At 31.9% G+C, this 8,451-nt stretch overlaps 1 pseudogene; it reads left to right on the forward strand.

Moving 5' to 3' along the window:
- Positions 1-5,898: 5,898 nt before the first annotated feature.
- Positions 5,899-8,125, forward strand: LOC146915471 (protein FAR1-RELATED SEQUENCE 5-like; annotated as a pseudogene).
- The last annotated feature ends 326 nt before the right edge of the window (positions 8,126-8,451 follow it).

Consider the following 8,451-nt stretch of genomic DNA (forward strand, 5'->3'; position numbering starts at 1 on the left):
TATAACAATTGATGAAGATGAAAGTGAACATGACATTGACCGTTATTTTAAATAAGCATAAATTTTTATTATCAAATCAACGAAATACCAAAGGTATGCCATCATTACTAAATCTCCAATCTGATTTATATTTATTTTTCATTATATAAATTGGTATGCATTTCATATTTTTTTCCTTGGTGTTTTGGATCATTTAAGTTAATTTTTTTATTGGTCATACCTTTTTTTTGAAAGGTTATGGTGTTCATACTTGTATTCTAATATTCTACAAATGTATGTATGTATGTGTGTGTGTGTGTGTATGTATGTAATGTGAAGATTGAGTTTTAACAAACTAGAATACGGATGATCTTAAAAGATAAATATATTTTGAACTTTCTATTTAAAGGATGTTTGTTACACTTTTTGTATAAAATAAATTATTATTTTTTTGAAAAAAAAAATTTAACCTTAAAGTATAGTTAATTAATTAAATGGCTCCTATAAATATCAGATTCCGTTTTTTGTCCTAACAACAGTTGCAATTTTAGTTCCTATCAAAAGTGATATTATTTATGTAGGGTCTATGAATAAAATGTTGGATATTTATAGGTAACATTTAGTTAATTAACTCTTGAGATAATGACGTATGTTTGTTACAATTTTTTAAAAATTGATATCTAAATAAAATAAAAAATTAAAAACACAAATGAAAAGCTCTCGAGACTAGATTCTCAACATTAATTTTTTTAGAGGAGAGAAAACTTAAGTTTCAAAAGGGGAAATAAGTTTGTAAACAAATATTTCAATTTATAGAGTTGTGCCCCAACAAGTTGAATTTGTTTACTTTTTTTTGTTGTAAAAAAAATGATTTTTATTGACTAATGTAACATTCCGATTTTTAAGTTATTTGCTTGTTACTTTATTTAAATGTGGTTCAATTGATGTGTTAGTTGATTTTATTAAGGCTAAAATATGCTTTTTGTCCCTGCAAATATAACGAATTTGGATTTTGGTCCTGCAAATTTTTTTTTTTTTGAAATCCATCCCTGCAAAAATTTTTGTTTTTTAAAAAGGTTCTTGACCCCACTTTCTTGTTGATTTGGCACAATTTTGCTTAGGTGTCACTTGTTGACTGTACAAACTCATCCACGTGGCAAATACATGGCATTTAAGTTTTTTTAACATTTATAAATTAATTAATAATAATTAAATTGTTTTTCAAAATTAAGAAAACATTTAATTAAATAAAATAAATAGAATCAAAAAATGAAGAAAATTTTGAAATTAAAAAAACATTTATTTTAATTTAATAAAAAAAACCAGTGAAATCAATTAATGATGTCTTCTTTCCCAGCGTGTTTGTTCATCAGCAAGAACAAGCACCCTTATCTTCCACCATGTAACAAACTGCTTCTTCTTCAACTCAATTAAATCACACCTAAGTTTCACTTCTTTTTCAAATTTATCAAATCCGATCCAGATCCACATACACATCCAAATCTCTCTCCAATTATATTGCTTTCCTAAATTGATTCATCTAGCAAAATCAGATCTTTATCAGATTAAAGAAAAACCCAGATGAAAAAAAATTGATTTTAAGGATTGGAGAGAGGAAAAGATTGAATCTCTGGGAGATTAAAGAAAAGGGTTTTGATTGAATGAGATGTGCAAAGTTGGAGAGCTGTATCATTACCGATTCTCACTGTTCCCATTCCCTCACCTTCGTACCTTCTTCTTCACCAAAGAAACTTATCACAAACAGAGGATGAGCATGGTGGTGAAATGGAGGTCCCGTCGGTGGTGGTGGAGGTGCAGCGGCGACCATCAGTGGTTTCCTCTCAGAAATCTCTAGAAACAAAGAAACTTCATCTTTTTCTCAAATTTCTTCCCCAAACTTCATCCTTCTTCTTCACCAAAGATGAAAAGAAAAACAAATTTCTGGATTGGCTTTGATGCTGATTGAATCTCTTGAAGATGAAGGTTATTGGAGAGGGGAAGAAAAAAAACGAATTGAATATGATGATGAAAAAGGATGGAGGTCAAATGAAGAAGGTCCACTGAAGATGATGAAGAATGATGGAGGGATTGGGATTTTGGATGGATGAAGAAAAGGGGGAAATTGAAACCCTAAAAAATTTCTTCCTTTTATGATTCTGTTTATTTAATTTAATTAAATGTTTCTTAATTTTGAAAAACAATTTAATTATTATTAATTAATTTTATAAATGTTTTAAAAAACTTGAAATGCCATGTATTTGCCACGTGGATGAATATGTACATTCAACAAGTGACACCTAAGCAAAATGGTGCCAAATCAGCAAGAAAGTAGGGTCAAGGACTTTTTTAAAAAACAAAAAATTTTGCAGGGATGGATTTCAAAAAAAATTTTGATGAGGGACTAAAACCCAAACTCGCTATATTTGCAGAGACCAAAATCATATTTTAGCCTTTTATTAACAATTGAGGAGTAAAGGGTATTTTTGACAATTAAGAGTGAAGGGTATTTTTGAGAAGCTATGGGAAATAAAAATTATGAGAAATTAAGAGAATAGAGGTGTATAAGTGAATGAGAGGTTTAAGAGAAGTAATTGTGTAATATTTTTATTTGTGTAGAGAATATATGCTAAGACCATTACGAGCTATGAGAACCAAGCACAAAACAAGTGGATATAAATAAGTGGTAGTCTTTGTGGATTAGGGTTAGAAAATCATTTGTAACATTTTGGAGAAATAGGCAAAAGAAGAGAAAAGGGGATCTATAGAGAAATTAGAGGAGAGATCTGAAATTCTGGCACGTTAGACTTATGATGTTCTATGCGATGTTCTAACACCAATTACACAGAAACAGATGTTGAACAATATGATTGGAACATTAAGCTAACAAAAGACAAGTAAACCAATAAACAGAAAAGTAAAAGAGGCACAGAGAGATTGTTAACCCAGTTCGGTGCAACGTCACCTACATCTGGGGGCTACCAAGCCTGGAAGGAAATCCACTAGTGTAGTCCTTATTCAATAGCTCTCAGCAAACTCCTCGTTTGCACTATATGACCTAGGACGTACCCGTACTGACTTCAACCTAGGAACTCCTAGATCTGAGATCCCATCCCACTCCCTTACAACTGATCACAACCCCTGTGATTCTCAAAACACAAATACAATCAAATGATGCTACCTTCAAAACAAAACAACTAAACACCGTACTTCATAGCTTTGGTGCAGTTTACAAACTACCTAACTCTTTGCTTAAAAGCTTCAGAGTAGTGCACAAATTGCAACTCAAATGCAGTCCTAAACATGCATCAAGGTGATCACGAAAGGCTCACAATAAACAGACTTAAAACCCTAAAAATGATCTATTCTTCAAAATGACGGCTTGAATAGTTCTCCAGGTCTTCCAGTCTTGTTTAAATATTGAAGCAATACGGGTCAGTAAACTTGTTGGGCTTCAGAACAATTCGGTGATCCATTTCACCATCAACAGAACCAGAAAAGAAAACTCCTAATATGTAGGCACATTATTAGGAACATCCTGATCACCTCTAAACTTTCCTAAGTAGATAACACAATCTTAGGAAATCACATCCAATCTGATCCTGTGCTAAAAACACGCAGCTTAACCAACAAGAATACATGCGTGAATTCATTAAATAAAATAGCGCGTGTGTAAACAAGGCAAGGTGCAAGTCAAATGAAACCATGCCAGGATGTTGGCACATCGTGTTCAACATCTCACATGAATATTTGTTTTAGGCAAAAGTGAAGCAAATATACAAATATCCAACAAGATCAAAGAATCAAAGAGGAAAGGGAGACCCAAGTTTGTAGGAGTATAGCTTTGAAGATTAAGAGGTAATGGGGGATATTTTTTTCACCAGATGGGATTTATGAGCAATTAGGTAGTTAAGGGGGAGATTATTTTCACCGTGCATTGTAGATATGAATGTTAGCTTTCGTTTGCATTTAGGTTGACTCCATTTGGATACCTATAACTTAAGATATGAACGAAATACTACACAGGGGTCAACAAGTGCACCCTTTCCAGGTTTAGGAAAACCAACCTTTTTCACCTCTTTCTGTTTCGAACTGAGCTTAGGTGTCTTCATGAAAGTTATAGATATGGATGTTAGATTTCATTTTCCTTTGGATTGACTCCAGTTGGATTTCTAGAACTTAAGTTATGATCAAAATATTACACGTAGGTCATGCTGCATTTTTCATGAAATTTTAGCGTAACCTTTTTAGTGACCTATGAGAATTAATAAACTTGATTTTTTTTCCTAGATTGAGCTAATTCAATAAATCGAATAACCTTGGAAAGATTTTTTATTGATAATAGTGGTTAAACTTGTATGATGTCGGACATAGAAATATGTATATGGCATGTATATGGCTAAAGAGTATGTATAAGCATGTAACCTTGATAAACTTGAATGTTGGAAACTATATGATGAATTGAATTGATGAATTAGTGAATGATGAATTGTGATGTTTATATGATGATGAAAATTTAATGATGAGAATGTGATGAGTAATTGTTGAATTATGTGGCAAAGTGTAAATGATGAATTATTTGGCTAAATGTAAATGGTGAATTGTTTAATGATGTGAGATTTATGTGATAATTGGATATGTTATATAATGAAGTGATTATATAACGATATGTAGTTATAATGATATGTTTAATATAAAAAGAGATGTTTATTTATATTGATGTGGTGAATAAAGATGTTTTATATTATAGTGATTAATAAAGGTGATGATTAGTTTGAATTGACGATGTTGGTATATTATATGTGTAACACCCTCAAACCTCAAATGCAATATTTAATTATAAATCAACATATAATCACAAAGTTTCGAGGTGCTACTTCATCATTAACCCATAAACAGTCATAAATCGTCATAAACATGAAATGTCATAAATAGTCAAAGAGAAAATACATCACAAAACATCATAAGTCATAATCTCCATATCTCAGATACATCCAAATAGGTGAACTTAAACGTTCCTCGAAAACATAAAATACTAAAGTAAATATAAAATAGACTCCCGACAGCCTAATCAGATTCCAGCTACTAAGACTCCAAAAGCAAAGAAAGGAAGAGTAGGCCTCAAGCCATCCTATGGTACTCATGTCTACTCAAGCGTCATGAACATGCACATCTACACCACAAGGTGATGTACAGTGGCGGAGCCAGACAAAAAATTTTGGGGTGGTCGTCATCAAAATAAACTAAAATATATAAATCATTTTTAATAAAATTTTCCGTTCAAAAAAAAAATATTGCGTACAACACATTTAAGTTGTAATAAACCCAAAATCGATCGTTCAAAATTTAAATTATATATAAAGTCAATCTTTAAATACTTAAAGTGACACTTTACGCTTTCTGGGTGGCTTGAAATCATCAATAATTGACTCAGAACTAATACATGCACTAATTTCCCTTTCAATAATGACTGACATGTTATCTGCTAGAAACTCATGTCCCATTTTGTTTCCCAATTTAACAATATGTAATGAACAAGAATGACTGAAATTGGCAAAGGAAACAAAGTTAAGTATACTAGACAAGAAAAATGGATTTATTAAGGTATCATTTACAATTTGCCAAATTCCAGGATATAAAATTTGTTTTTTTTTTTTTTTAAGATGGGGTGGCCAAGGCTCCCCCTTGCCACCCCTTGGTTCCGCCATTGGTGATGTAGGCGACCAAACAACCACTGGAGGGTAAAATACACATTCAATATAAAGAAATAAATGCGTTTAAGTATAGCATTTCAGGATTTCAAATATCATATATAACCATACACATATCCATTGCCTAAAATGCTATCATCATAAGTATATAAATATTCTCTTTCAATCAATCACATCATTCCTCAATTCCACATTATAAGATATAGGAAGTATGCACATCATAACATTAAGTCAATCCTACATAATACACATTTCATCACCATTGTTACAAACATCACCAAAACACACATATCCATGTACACATCTTCACATATGTTCACATAATCAAATACATGACTCTCACATAATCCCCTTAGGGCCCTTTGAAGGAATGGAGTTTGTATCAATTGAAGATGTAAAGGATTACTACAAAAGGTACGCCATGAACAAAGGTTTTAGTTTCCGTATGGGTCGTGTTACTAAATCAAGAACGAATGGTATGATAATTGTTCAAGTGATTCTTTGTTCAAAGGAGGGTTTTAGATCCCAAAAATATTTGAAAATAGAAAATGGTAGTTTATAGTACACGATCAAACAAGGGTAGGATGCAAAGCAATGTTGTACATCAAGAAAAATGAAGATAGGTGGACTATTTCTAGATTTGAAAGAGACACAATCATGAAATATTTTCCCCCAATAATTTCACAGTTTCTTCAAGTGCATAGAAGCAAAACCAAAGCGCAAAAAAAAAAAAACTTATTGATGTGCTTAATGATTATGGTATATGCCCTAGTAAAATAGCATCAGTATTATGTGATGAGAGCGGTGATGTTGACAATGTTGGGTTTAGCCAACAAGATTTTATTAATTATTTAAGTGTAAAGAGACAAAATCAATTAGAAAATGGAGATGCTCAATTGATCTTGTCGTACTTTAAGAATTTTCAGTTGAAGAATCTTGGGTTTTTTTATGCATTTCAAATGGATGCAGAAGGAAAATTAGCAAATTGTTTTTGAGTTGATTCAAGATCTAGAATGGCTTACAAATATTTTGGTGATATAGTGACTTTTGATCCAACATGCTTAACAAATAATTATAAAATACCATTTGTTCCATTCACCGGAGTTAATCATCATCAACAATCTATTCTTTTTGGTTGTGCTCTGTTATGGGACGAAGCAGAGAGTTTTGTTTGATTGCTATGTACTTGGTTGGAAGCAATGGATGGAGTTAGTCCAAATACTATTATCACACATCAAGACGCATCTAATTCTAATATAGTTACAAAGGTTTTTCCAGAGGTCAATCATCATTATTGTATGTGGCATATTGAGAAGAAAGTTATAGAGTACTTGACCCATATCTATCATGAACATAGTGAGTTTAAAAATCAATTTTACCAGCGCATTCACCAATCTACCACTATGGATGACTTTGATTATGCTTGGGAAGCAACGATAGATAAGTACGAGTTGCAAGATAACCAATGGCTAAAGAAGATATACTCCATTCGAGCAAAATGGATTCCCTTCTATGTGCGTCACAATTTTTGTGCTGGAATGTCCCCATCCACAAGAGTGAAAGTATGAATAAATTTTGTAAGGGCTTTTTGAATTCAAGTACTCCATTGACCAAGTTTGTGATACAATATTAGAAGGATCTTGATGCACGTTATAACAAGGAAAGAGCGAATAATGTGAAGACAAGGAATTCAAAACCACTTTTGTGTACTTTATATCCTATGGAAAAAGAGGCTTCAAAACATTATACAAGAAAAGTGTTCAACATATTTCAGGATGAGTTGGTTGGATCCCAAATATTTATCGCAGAGAGAGTTGAATCTTCTCTTGAAATTTCTACATACAAGATTCACGAAGTTTACAAAGAAAAACCTAACTATCATGTGACTTTTCATATCATTTCTAAAGAAGCAACATTTCTAAAGAAGCAAAATGTAGTTGTCGCATGTTTGAATTTGTGGGTATTCTCTGTAAACATGTGTTAAATGTATTCATAAAGGAAAATGTTTATTCTTTTATTTCTCAATATGTTTTAAGTCGATGAACCATAAATGCTAAGAAAGATAAAATTGGAGGAATGGTAATTGAAGACCTTGAGGTAGGCAGAAACAGAGCTTCAAGTACTTCATTGTTTAATAGTATTATGGTTGAGTTTCTTGAAATATCTTAAAAAGGTTCGCGATCATAAAAGCATCATGATATTGCAATTCAATCTTTGCGGAAAGCAATCACAGAACTAGATCGTTTGGATATTGAAGAACCAAATGAAGGGTTTGATAATTCGACATTTAAAGTTATGCCCAAAGTCTCCAACGACTAGACCATACATTTGCGCGATCCTCCACATTCGGTCCCGAAAGGTCGTCCACGCACTTTACGAATAAAAGGCAATTTAGAATTGCACAAAAAAAGGTTCAACCAGTTGTAGTTATTGTAATAGAAAAGGTCACAACTAACGCAGATGTCCAAGTTTAAAACATGGAATGTATCTTAAAACTACATGTTACAAGTAATTGTGCAATTAATTTGGATTTTTCATTTTACCATGTTAAGTTTATTAAGTGACAAATGTCTTTTAGGTGTGATATCATCAATGGTCAATTGTCAACCTTCAAATTCCAATGTTAAAGCTTCTAATTTGGTTGATTAATAGGTATTGATATTATTGTTTTAGTTGAAATGCTATATAATTATTATTTTTATCCTAACAATACTATTTTTACAATATCGTATTCTTCTAGTTTTAATTCCTAGTGTTGGTTTGT

Source organism: Medicago sativa, chromosome 6 (genome assembly GCF_051527215.1).
Source record: "Medicago sativa cultivar Bolivia chromosome 6, Bolivia_mono, whole genome shotgun sequence".
Taxonomy (NCBI): domain Eukaryota; kingdom Viridiplantae; phylum Streptophyta; class Magnoliopsida; order Fabales; family Fabaceae; genus Medicago; species Medicago sativa.